Raw genomic sequence first — 10,040 nt, forward strand, 5'->3', positions numbered from 1 at the left:
TCCTAATGAACTTTCATTCCAAGATTCACAATTCATTCATGATTTTTTATCCCTTAATGGCAGCATTTTCTCATGACAAGGGCCCTTGTATTCTTTTGTCATCGGAAGGTTGCGATAATTTTTAATCTTTTATTTCAAGTTTATGAAATTTGTGCTAATTTCTATCAATTGATTTTTACCTTATATCCAGTATGTTAGTAGTAATATTATATTTTATTGATTACACCATTGCATACCCCTCTATATTACATGTGTTATCATTGCTTAGAGGTCTAGGCACTCTCTTCTTGACATTTGATCAGTGTATGGCTATGTCCTCACAATGGGATTTCACAGCTGTTTTTCCAGATAGATGTTGAAAAGACGTGAAACGTTTTGATCTGTCAAACGACGTCAAAAGTTTTTCCAAACAACAGTGACACTTTAAGAACTAGTGAAGGTAGCAGCACTCAAGATTCACAGACCTCATATATAGCATGTATTACTGCAAGTAAGGGCCCTATTCCACGGGCCCGATCTGCTAGATCGACGCTTGTTTACTGGGCCTATTCCACGGCCCGATGATCGTTTAGCGAGGGCTGCAGGGACAGCGTATGTGTCAAAGTCATTGTTCCCCAGAGGGTGAGAGCCTCGAAGGACAGAGACTTGCATAGCACCAAGCCATGGTGTGAAGATAATCTTGCATCTGTCCAACACACTGTGGTGATGTTTTTGTTTTTCTATTGCTATTTGTATTTTGGAGATTTTTTGTCTTTATTGTGAAAATTGCAAGATTTATATATAAAGAGAAACAAGTTTTTTGCAAACAAGATGTTGTAGTGTCCCATCACTTATTACATCGTTACCGATGTCCTTGCAGCCCTTACAGCATACATTACCTAGCAGGGCTTCTCCCACACTCCATCTTCCTCCCCAGGTCCCGTGGTGCAGCAACAACTCCCCGGGTGCCGCGGCGGTCCAGGCCTGTGATTGGTTGAGCGGTCTAACAGCTCAGTCAGGCCGCACCGAAGCTGATGCTGCACCGCGGGACCCGGGGAGGAAGACGGATCGCAGGAGAAGCCCTGCTAGGTAATGTATGCTGCTTCTCAAAGCGTTGGTCGCCCGCCACGCACCGCTATTCCACAAAGCGATGTGCGGAGGTGACCGATGATTTTAGGTTTGGGCCCAAATAAACGGTCAGCCGAGCAATAATCGGCTGAATCTGATTATCGCTCCGTGGAATAGGCCCCTAACACTCCAAACTGAGCGAAAGGTGTTAAGCTAGGAACAGGTTGCAAACTGAATATCATGGGGTCTGAAAAAAGATGAAGAAAAGAAGATTTTATAATGAAAACATGTACATTTTTTTTTCTTTTTTTAACAACCAGCATATGTAAAAATACAGTATATTTTTTATTTCTAAAAAAAATTCAGTTTCCATTTCATAACTTTAAATTCACTGTCAGGCTGGGTTCACACTACATATATTTTAGTCAGTATTGTGGTCCACATATTGTAACCAAAACCAGGAGTGGATTAAAAACACAGAAAGCATCTGTTCACACAATGTTGAAATTGAGTGGATGGCCGCCATATAACAGTAAATAACTGCCATTATTTCAATATAACAGCCGTTGTTTTAAAATAACAGCAAATATTTGCCATTAAATGGCGGCCATCCACTCAATTTCAACATTGTATGACCAGAGCCTTTCTGTGTTTTTAATCCACTCCTGGTTTTGGTTGCAATATGAGGACCACAATACTGACTGAAATATACGTAGTGTGAACCCAGCCTTAAAATGTTAGTACAATGTTTTAACATCAGTAAAAATATTTAATATAAAACTACAGAAAAGTAAATATGCCAGATTTTTGAGGATCAGTGTTCATGATTTATCCTTTTTAACCTCCACTGTTTTTTCATAGTTCAGTCTAAGCAATTGGTTGTGTTTTCTATTTCTTATTAAAGATGTCATCCTAAACATTTTAGCCTGGTGCATTGGGTGGCCAGTTTATTGCTCTGATAACATCAGCAGCTTTATTGTGTTATCTTCACCTTTACAGCTTGTGCTTGGAAGCAGTATCTTGTTGCGGATTTTTTAAATTTCTTTGCAGTTTATCACCAACACCAGATATTACACACATCACATGATATTAAGGAGCAAGCGAGTGCCCACCTGTCAGGTCAGTGCTTGCTTCCTTCTTGTTCCACACTCGCTGTCTGAGCTATTACACGCACAGAAATCAAGCGGGGGGGGGTAAGCCATGGGGAGCAGTGTATGGGGCTATCCGGACGATCCTCTGATCGTCAGGGTGGTCCATAGAAGATAGCAGCGGTCTGCTGCCACAATCTTGTTATACAGGGCAAACTGTTATTAAAAGTTTAACCCTTACTACACCTTCACATAATACTCTATATTTTGTCTGTTCTGGTTTATTTAAAAATTCTGGAGTAAAACTAAATAAAATTTAAAAATAAACTACTGGAAATTGTGTCAAATACTAATATAAAAATAAAGGGAAACTAAACACTAATTATTTTGTAGTTTTTCCAATCAAATTGTTCAGTCAAAAGAATCAACACCCAATAAAGCCTGGAAATATTGGCTCTGGTTGGATCGTTCCAGACTATGTAGAGACACAATTGGTAATGCAGCCATTTCCTGGTGTCTAGTGGGGAGGATCGCTCCGATCCACACATCTTACCCCTTCCGGGGTCAGCGCCGTAATGGCACTGATCCCGGCTCGGCACTCGATTGCTTCCGGCTGCAGCAGCTGGAAGCAATCGATGTGCCTATCTCATCGATCTGTGCTGCATATCAGATCTGAATGAGAGATCAGTGCACTTATACTAGAAGTCCCCCAGGGAGGCTTCTAGTATAAGTGTAAAAGTTAAAATAAAAGTGATGTTATTAGTAAAAAGCCCCCTCCCCTAATAAAAGTCAGAATCACCCTCCTTTTCCCATTTTATAAATAAAAATAAACAAATCAATAAATAAACATGTTTGCTATCGCCGCGTGCGTAATCGCCCGAACTATTATCACATTCCTGATCTCGCACGGTAAATGGCGTAAGCGCAAAAAAATCCCAAAGTGCAAAATTGCTCATTTTTGGTTGCATCAAATCCAGAAAAATGGCCCCATAGACCAAAGGATAAATGCGTTATAAGCCTGGGAATGGAGCGATTTTTAGGAACATATATTTGCTAACAATGGTTTGAATTTTTTACAGGCCATCAGATACAATGAAAGTTATACATGTTACATATCATTGTAATCGTAACAACTTGTGGAACATATATAACAAGTCCGTTTTACCCCAGGGCAAACGGCGTAAAAACGAATACCCCCCAAATAAAAGAAATGCGTTTATGTTTTTTTTTTTCAATTTCACCACACTTTGAATTTTTTTCTGGTTTCGCAGTGTACTTTATGAAAAAAATTCAGCCTGTCATTGCAAAGTACAATTAGTGGCGCAAAAAATAAGGGTTCATGTGGGTTTCTAGGTGAAAAAATACAAGTGCTATGGCCTTTTAAGCACAAGAAGGGAAAAACGATAATGCAAAAATTGAAATTGGCCGGGTCCTCTAAGGGTTAAAAATTAAAATGGGGGTGATTTGAACTTTAATTAAGGGGTTATCAGGAAAAAGGTGATGGGCCCATGGAGGGGGTGCTTAAAAATAATAAAGTAAACTTATCTTCCAGGCTCCTGCACCACCACCAGCATCTTTGTGCTTTTTCCCACTCGCTGTGCACTCGCTTCTAGGTCCAGCCAATCTGCGACTGAGGGGACACGACTACAGCCATTGCTTGGCTGAGGGTCCAGACCCAAAACCTAGAAGGTGATGGAGCAGAAATTTACCATTAGCTGCGACAGAGACAGTTAGATAAGTGTAGTTTATTTTCTTTTTTTACATTTAAAAAAAAAAATTTGAAGGTGTACTCTGGAAATGTAAAAAAAAATATATATTACTAATCTTACTTCAGCATGCTCCCCCAGGGTCCTTCTGCAGTGTCTTTTGACAGAGTCCATCTCAGAAGTTGCAACAGGAGCATTTAGTGGGGTACCTAAAGACATTGCAGGAGGACCCCGGGGGAGTATAATGAGGTCAGATAAGCATTACAGTAAGTTTATTACATTCTATGCAAGGACAGCAGGTTACCCATTTAACAGTTATTTTTATGCCTTTTAATTTTCCCTTTAGATTACTTATACTGATCAATGCTATGGTATTGCACAGCATTGATCAGTAAAATGGGTGTTCTGCTTGTAAAGTCTGCCTTAGGCAAACTAAAACAGTAGAGTTACAATGACTGGTTCAGATTCCTTGTAAAGGCCTCCAGTTGCCATAGTAACTGATCAGAACCCTACAATGGTCTATCGTAAGTGCCAAACAGGCACTGGATGCAAGGTAGACAGGTTAGTAAGCCATTTAAATGAATGCTGTCTATTATGGTATGTTACTGGGTAAATGAGTGACATTAGCATGTACTCACTGGGTATTAAGCAAGCTCAGCTCCTAAACTCATGTCATACTGCCCCATCGCTCATGTACCATTCATGTACACAATAGAGGGTTAAAAAGTTAATGAGGTTTCAGTGTTTTTTAAAGTACAACGGTAGAGCAATAATCTTCTTTGGTTTTCTTTCATTAGATCATAAATATTAAAATGAACAAGTCACTAACACAGTAGCTAAGTACTTTTCCTTTTGAATGGCACATCCTTTCAGAGATCCAGTTTGTGTAATGTCTACAGGGCAATGTTTGTTGGGAATATTTAAAGTAATTTTCTAGGTGGAAAACAAATTCTAGTGCCTCCTAAAGTTAGTTAACCTGCAACTTAATGACCTTTGAAAAATAATTTTCATCAGCCAGTCTAGAGATACCCATTTGTATACAGCACTATACAGCACTTCAGTACAGTACTGATGTATGAACAAAGGAAGATATTGGCCCAGATTTACTAAAACTGTCTAACTTTGCACTGTCTAATAATTAGATAGTCTTCAAATGCACCAAACTAAAAGAAAATTGTATCAAACTGATAAATCTGTTGTAGCTTATGAATAACTAGTTGACTTCATATCGACCGTTAGTTGGCCTCCCTGACAAAAGGCCCTATTCCACGGAACGATTATCGGCTGTCGGCTGATCGTTGCGTAGTTTGTCTTTCAAACATGTTGAACTGCTGCCGTTGCTCCTTAGAATAGGAGCGTCAGCAGCAGACGCTGCTGTATCCTATGGGCTGCCCGGTCGATCAGCGATCCCCCGGGCAGCCCCCCCGCAGCTCCCCACGCCCCCCCCCCCTAGACTCACCCACTTGCTGCTGCCGCGTGGAATAGCGGCAGCTGCGAGTGGGGAATGAGGAGCAAACAAGCGCTCGGCTCGTTTGCTCCTGTAAGTTAGCCTGTGGAATAGGGTCTTCGGGTGACTGTGTGCACTGAATTGCCAAAAAGCTTTATGTCAAATATGAGGATCAATAGTCTAGTTATAATGTCCCTAAGGATTGTAGTAGTTACTATAGCACACTACACTAGTGTTTGGCGCTACCAGCTGAAGCCCCACCCTAGTTAGAAAATATTGTACCACTCAAATTCACCCAGAAAAACCATCAGGAATTCACCTGTGGACCTTTGGAGGACATCAATCAAAAAAGGAAGTTTGGCAGTGGTATCAAGTAACCTCTGCGGATGTGCATAATTGATGTGATCCATTCATATATGTGACTATATGTATCTGAATCGTAGACTGTTCCTACATTAAATCCAATATCTATTTGCCCCGGGGTTTCAATCTACAGTATGTACAAACCAATATATATACTGCTGCATACTTTCAGTCCATCATATGGCTATATTAGTTCAATTATTGTATATTATTGCCTCATCCTTGTTTATGCTTAACAAGGTATAAGCATTCTGAGGATATTGCATTGGGTGTACACTTTTTTAACCTATTTTTGGGAGAGACACAAGGCTTCCTCTGCAACACCTAGGAGCACCCTTTATTGAGAGCGCTTATGTAGACGCCTCCCTGACCCTCATATGCGGTCCTATAGGTGAAAAGAACCTTTGGATATCCTTAGTTGGCTGACTTCAAATCAGAATCGTGCACAAACATTTTAAAAAAATAAAGGGAACCTGTCACCCCCCGTGCCGGGGTGACAGGCTCCCGACCCCCCGCTATAGCCCCCTATACTCACCTGATCGCGCCGGGTCCCGCTTCTGGATCCGGTCGGGTCACGGAGATCTCAGCCGCTGCTGCCCGGCGCGCGCTGAGAGATGAGTTCAACGGTCATAGAGAATGACAGGAGAGTCCAGCGCTCCATTATTCTCTATGAGCGTTGGACTCATCTCTCAGCGCACGCGCCGGACTGCATCGGCTGAGATCTCCGTGACCCGACCGGATCCAGAAGCGGGACCCGCCGGGATCAGGTGAGTATAGGGGGCTGTAGCGGGGGGTCGGGAGTCTGTCACCCCGGCACGGGGGATGACAGGTTCCCTTTAAGTGACACACACACACACACCTTTATACACAAGTCACACACCATTTGCCAAAGTAACACATGTCACAAAGGATATTTGATTTGGTGAAAATTGTATTAGAATTCTGGTGCATTTGTGATCATAAATCTGACCCAAATGGCCCAGATCAATCAATCAGCTAGCAGGCTGTCAAAATTGTGTCTGATATTTGTCTCAGATAGACATTAACCAGTCACAGCACATGTTCAGACAATGTGCATAGCTGTGGGTGGTTGCTACTGTATCTGTCTTAAGGCAAAAATCAGGCACCATTTTTGTCTCAGATATTGCTAAATCTAGGCCTGTGATTTTATGTGCAGCGATTTGGCTAGTAAGGGCATGTCAAAGGTTAATTGAAACTTGCACTTGGTAAATGATTGCCACAAATAATGATATTTTGATGCTTTAGTGACCTAAAAAAAACACAGGAAAATAAAATTACACCTATTTACTGTATGTGATTAGGCAATAACCTGTTACCACAAATGTTACTTTGCCCCCATTGCTACATAATATATTACAAGCTTAAAAGATTACTTTTATGCAGCTAATAGTGTGATCTAGACACGATTAAAAAAAATATCTCTGTACAGCAATGGGACACATAGGAGTTAGCCCCCTTACAAAGAAAGTAGTTTTATTATCTAGGATTGATATCTGTAAGATTGAGATCAAACAGTGTTCATCTGTATCATCTGTAATTCCTTCTGACAATATTGGACAATATTGCTCTATTACTTTAATAACTTTCTTCTGATTTTGAAGATGAAAAGCAATGTCCTTTCTAGACTAACACATAAAACATTCTCATAGGCTACTGAAGTACCATAACTGCTGTTATCTTTACCTCTCTTAGAAGCATTAAAACATGCAATTTAAAACATTTGTGTCCTTCTATTCCAAACATAAGAAAATTGCTACAATACTGGTTTCTATGAAAATATTTTGTATACACAGTAAAATAGGACTGCAACATTCGACAATGAACAAAGGCCTTCTACATCTGTGTTTGAAGTTGCTGTTTAAAGAAATAAAAGATTAATTACAGTAAATATATATTCATGTTAATTAATATCTGTATCGCCTTCTTACATATTTAACAAAGCACAACTTAAATAGGAAACTTAAAGAAATAATTCTGTCGTGTCCCACCATGGGTGTTCCTTGTAGTACACCTGTCCCAAAAGCCCTTTTTCTCAAAGGCAGGTGGTAATGAAGGTATTTATTAGTTTCACCACTCGATGTCAGTATTTTGTACGTAAGTTGTAGTTACCAAAGGGTTACTGCTCCTTCTATACTATATCCTTCTATACTATGTATTTTGTTGTCCAATGGAGATACTCTTTCTGTCTAATCTATTGCTTTCTTTCTCTTCTTACACGCATTCTTCTCCAACACTCACAGGGCTCTGTACACACCCCTTGAGAGTGGGTTCACGTTGAAGAATTCTCACGGATAAACTCTGCGGAATTCCGCCAGCTGTACGTGCTCACGGACACGCGCCTTTCCGCCAGCTCCATAGACACCATTCTATGGGCCGGCTGATTCCACATTCCGAGGAAAGAACTGACATGTCAACTGAGGTGTCTATGGAGCCAGCGGAATGGCACGCATCCGTGAGCGCATACAGCCGGCGGAATTCCGCAGAGTTTATCCGCGAGAATTCCGTAGTGTGAACCCATCCTTAGGAAGTAGCCACTTGGTGGGAGGAAGTGTAGAAGTAGTCTTACTAGGATTCTAGTGGGAGGAAGATACACAGAGTAGGCATCCCTGCTGTAGTTAAGCCAGGGCCTGGCTTTTCCAGGACCCCTGTCCGGAACAGTCCAGCTGTGTTGCAGAGTCAGAGACTCTCCATTGTGAATGGAGCAACCAGAGACTTTCAGTTCCCTTAGTCTAACTATTTCCAATATGCAGTGTTAAGTGCTACAAGGAGGACAAGTCAGGGATCATCCCACCCCACGCAGCAACCACTCTACACAGTGCTGGGCCGTATCCTAAGCTACAGAGGCTCTGACCGCCATCACTTACTCTTATACAGTTCCCACACATGGTGTCTTCTATAACTCTTGAGCACAGTATACCATGTTGACAAAGGTCGTAAATGACCAAAACGTCCAGTGAAATGGTACACCAAAACTTATGTTAAATCCTCGCTACCTGTGTTGGAAACTGTAAAAAATCTTTTAAGTGCATAAAATAAAAATATAAAAATTGATGGCGATTGGTGTGCATTTGATATTCCTGTGTTCAAGCTACAGAGGAGCTGACCCGGATAGAGCAAAGCAACTGTAACAAAGGTCTACGTACTCTATCTCGCAGCGCAGGTGAAACTGGAAAACTTTGGACACTTAGCTTCGCCCAGGTAACCATGACTTGGGCTTGTGTCACCCTAGTAGGATGGGTCCCCCAACACTGTAGGGAAGAAGGTGGTCAGACTATAGTCAAAACACGGGCACAAGTATCTCTTTCAAGTCTCAAGTATTCCTATCTCTAAAAGTTCCGGCAGAGCACACATGTACCTCTTATATCAGCACTTACAAATCTCCCAGCACAGATTCAGTGAACACAAATCTGTACCATGAGAAGCTATTTACTGCCAAAGTATTCTGTATTCCAAGAGACTGTTCAGTAATGCCATTATATTTATTCTACTGGGACTCATCATTACACCAGCATCCACACCTACACATATCCGCTACACTCCTTGGGTCATTTTTTCCTTTCTGTGGGTGGTGGTACCGATAGTCCGAGTGGGTAATTTTCCACTCAGGACTACCGTGACCGGAGCCCATGATGCCCATCACAGCCTAGTAGGTCACCGACCATTGGGGAGCAATACACACCGGCCATATATAAAGCAGGTACCAACATCACACTTGTGTGCTGAACTAGCAATGGCGTCACAACAATACTATCAGTGGACAAGTACTGAACAACAGTGCTAGTAGCACACTGCCACCGCAAAAAAATAAATTAAAACTCTTTCAAATCAACTGGCGCCAGAAAGTACCAGAGATTTGTAATTTACTTCTATTAAAACGATCTCAAGTCTTCCAGTACTTATCAGCTGCTGTATTTCCTGAAGGAAGTGGTGTATTCTTTCCAGTCTGACACAGTGCTCTTTGCTGTCCATGTAGGAACTGTCAAGAGCAGTAGCAAATCCCCATAAAAAAACTCTCTGGCTCTCCAAACTGGAAAGAATATACCAATTCATGTAGGACATACAGCAGCTGTTAAGTACTGGAAGACTTGCGTTTTAGTTTATTTTTTTTATAGAAGTAAATTACAAATCTCTGGAACTTTCTGGCACCAGTTCATGTAAAAGAAAACATTTTGTTTTCTGAACCACCCCTTTATAGAATTTTTTAAGGTACAGATTTGCATACTGTATATATTCTTGAGAGAATGACTGTGATAACTCAGAAGCACATATTTTTAATAGATAATAACAATAATAATAATAATAATAATAATAATAATAATAATAATAAAAACTTCACTGGGGACTCTTGCAATGACTAACATACGGTTT

Source organism: Dendropsophus ebraccatus, chromosome 2, assembly GCF_027789765.1.
Source record: "Dendropsophus ebraccatus isolate aDenEbr1 chromosome 2, aDenEbr1.pat, whole genome shotgun sequence".
Taxonomy (NCBI): domain Eukaryota; kingdom Metazoa; phylum Chordata; class Amphibia; order Anura; family Hylidae; genus Dendropsophus; species Dendropsophus ebraccatus.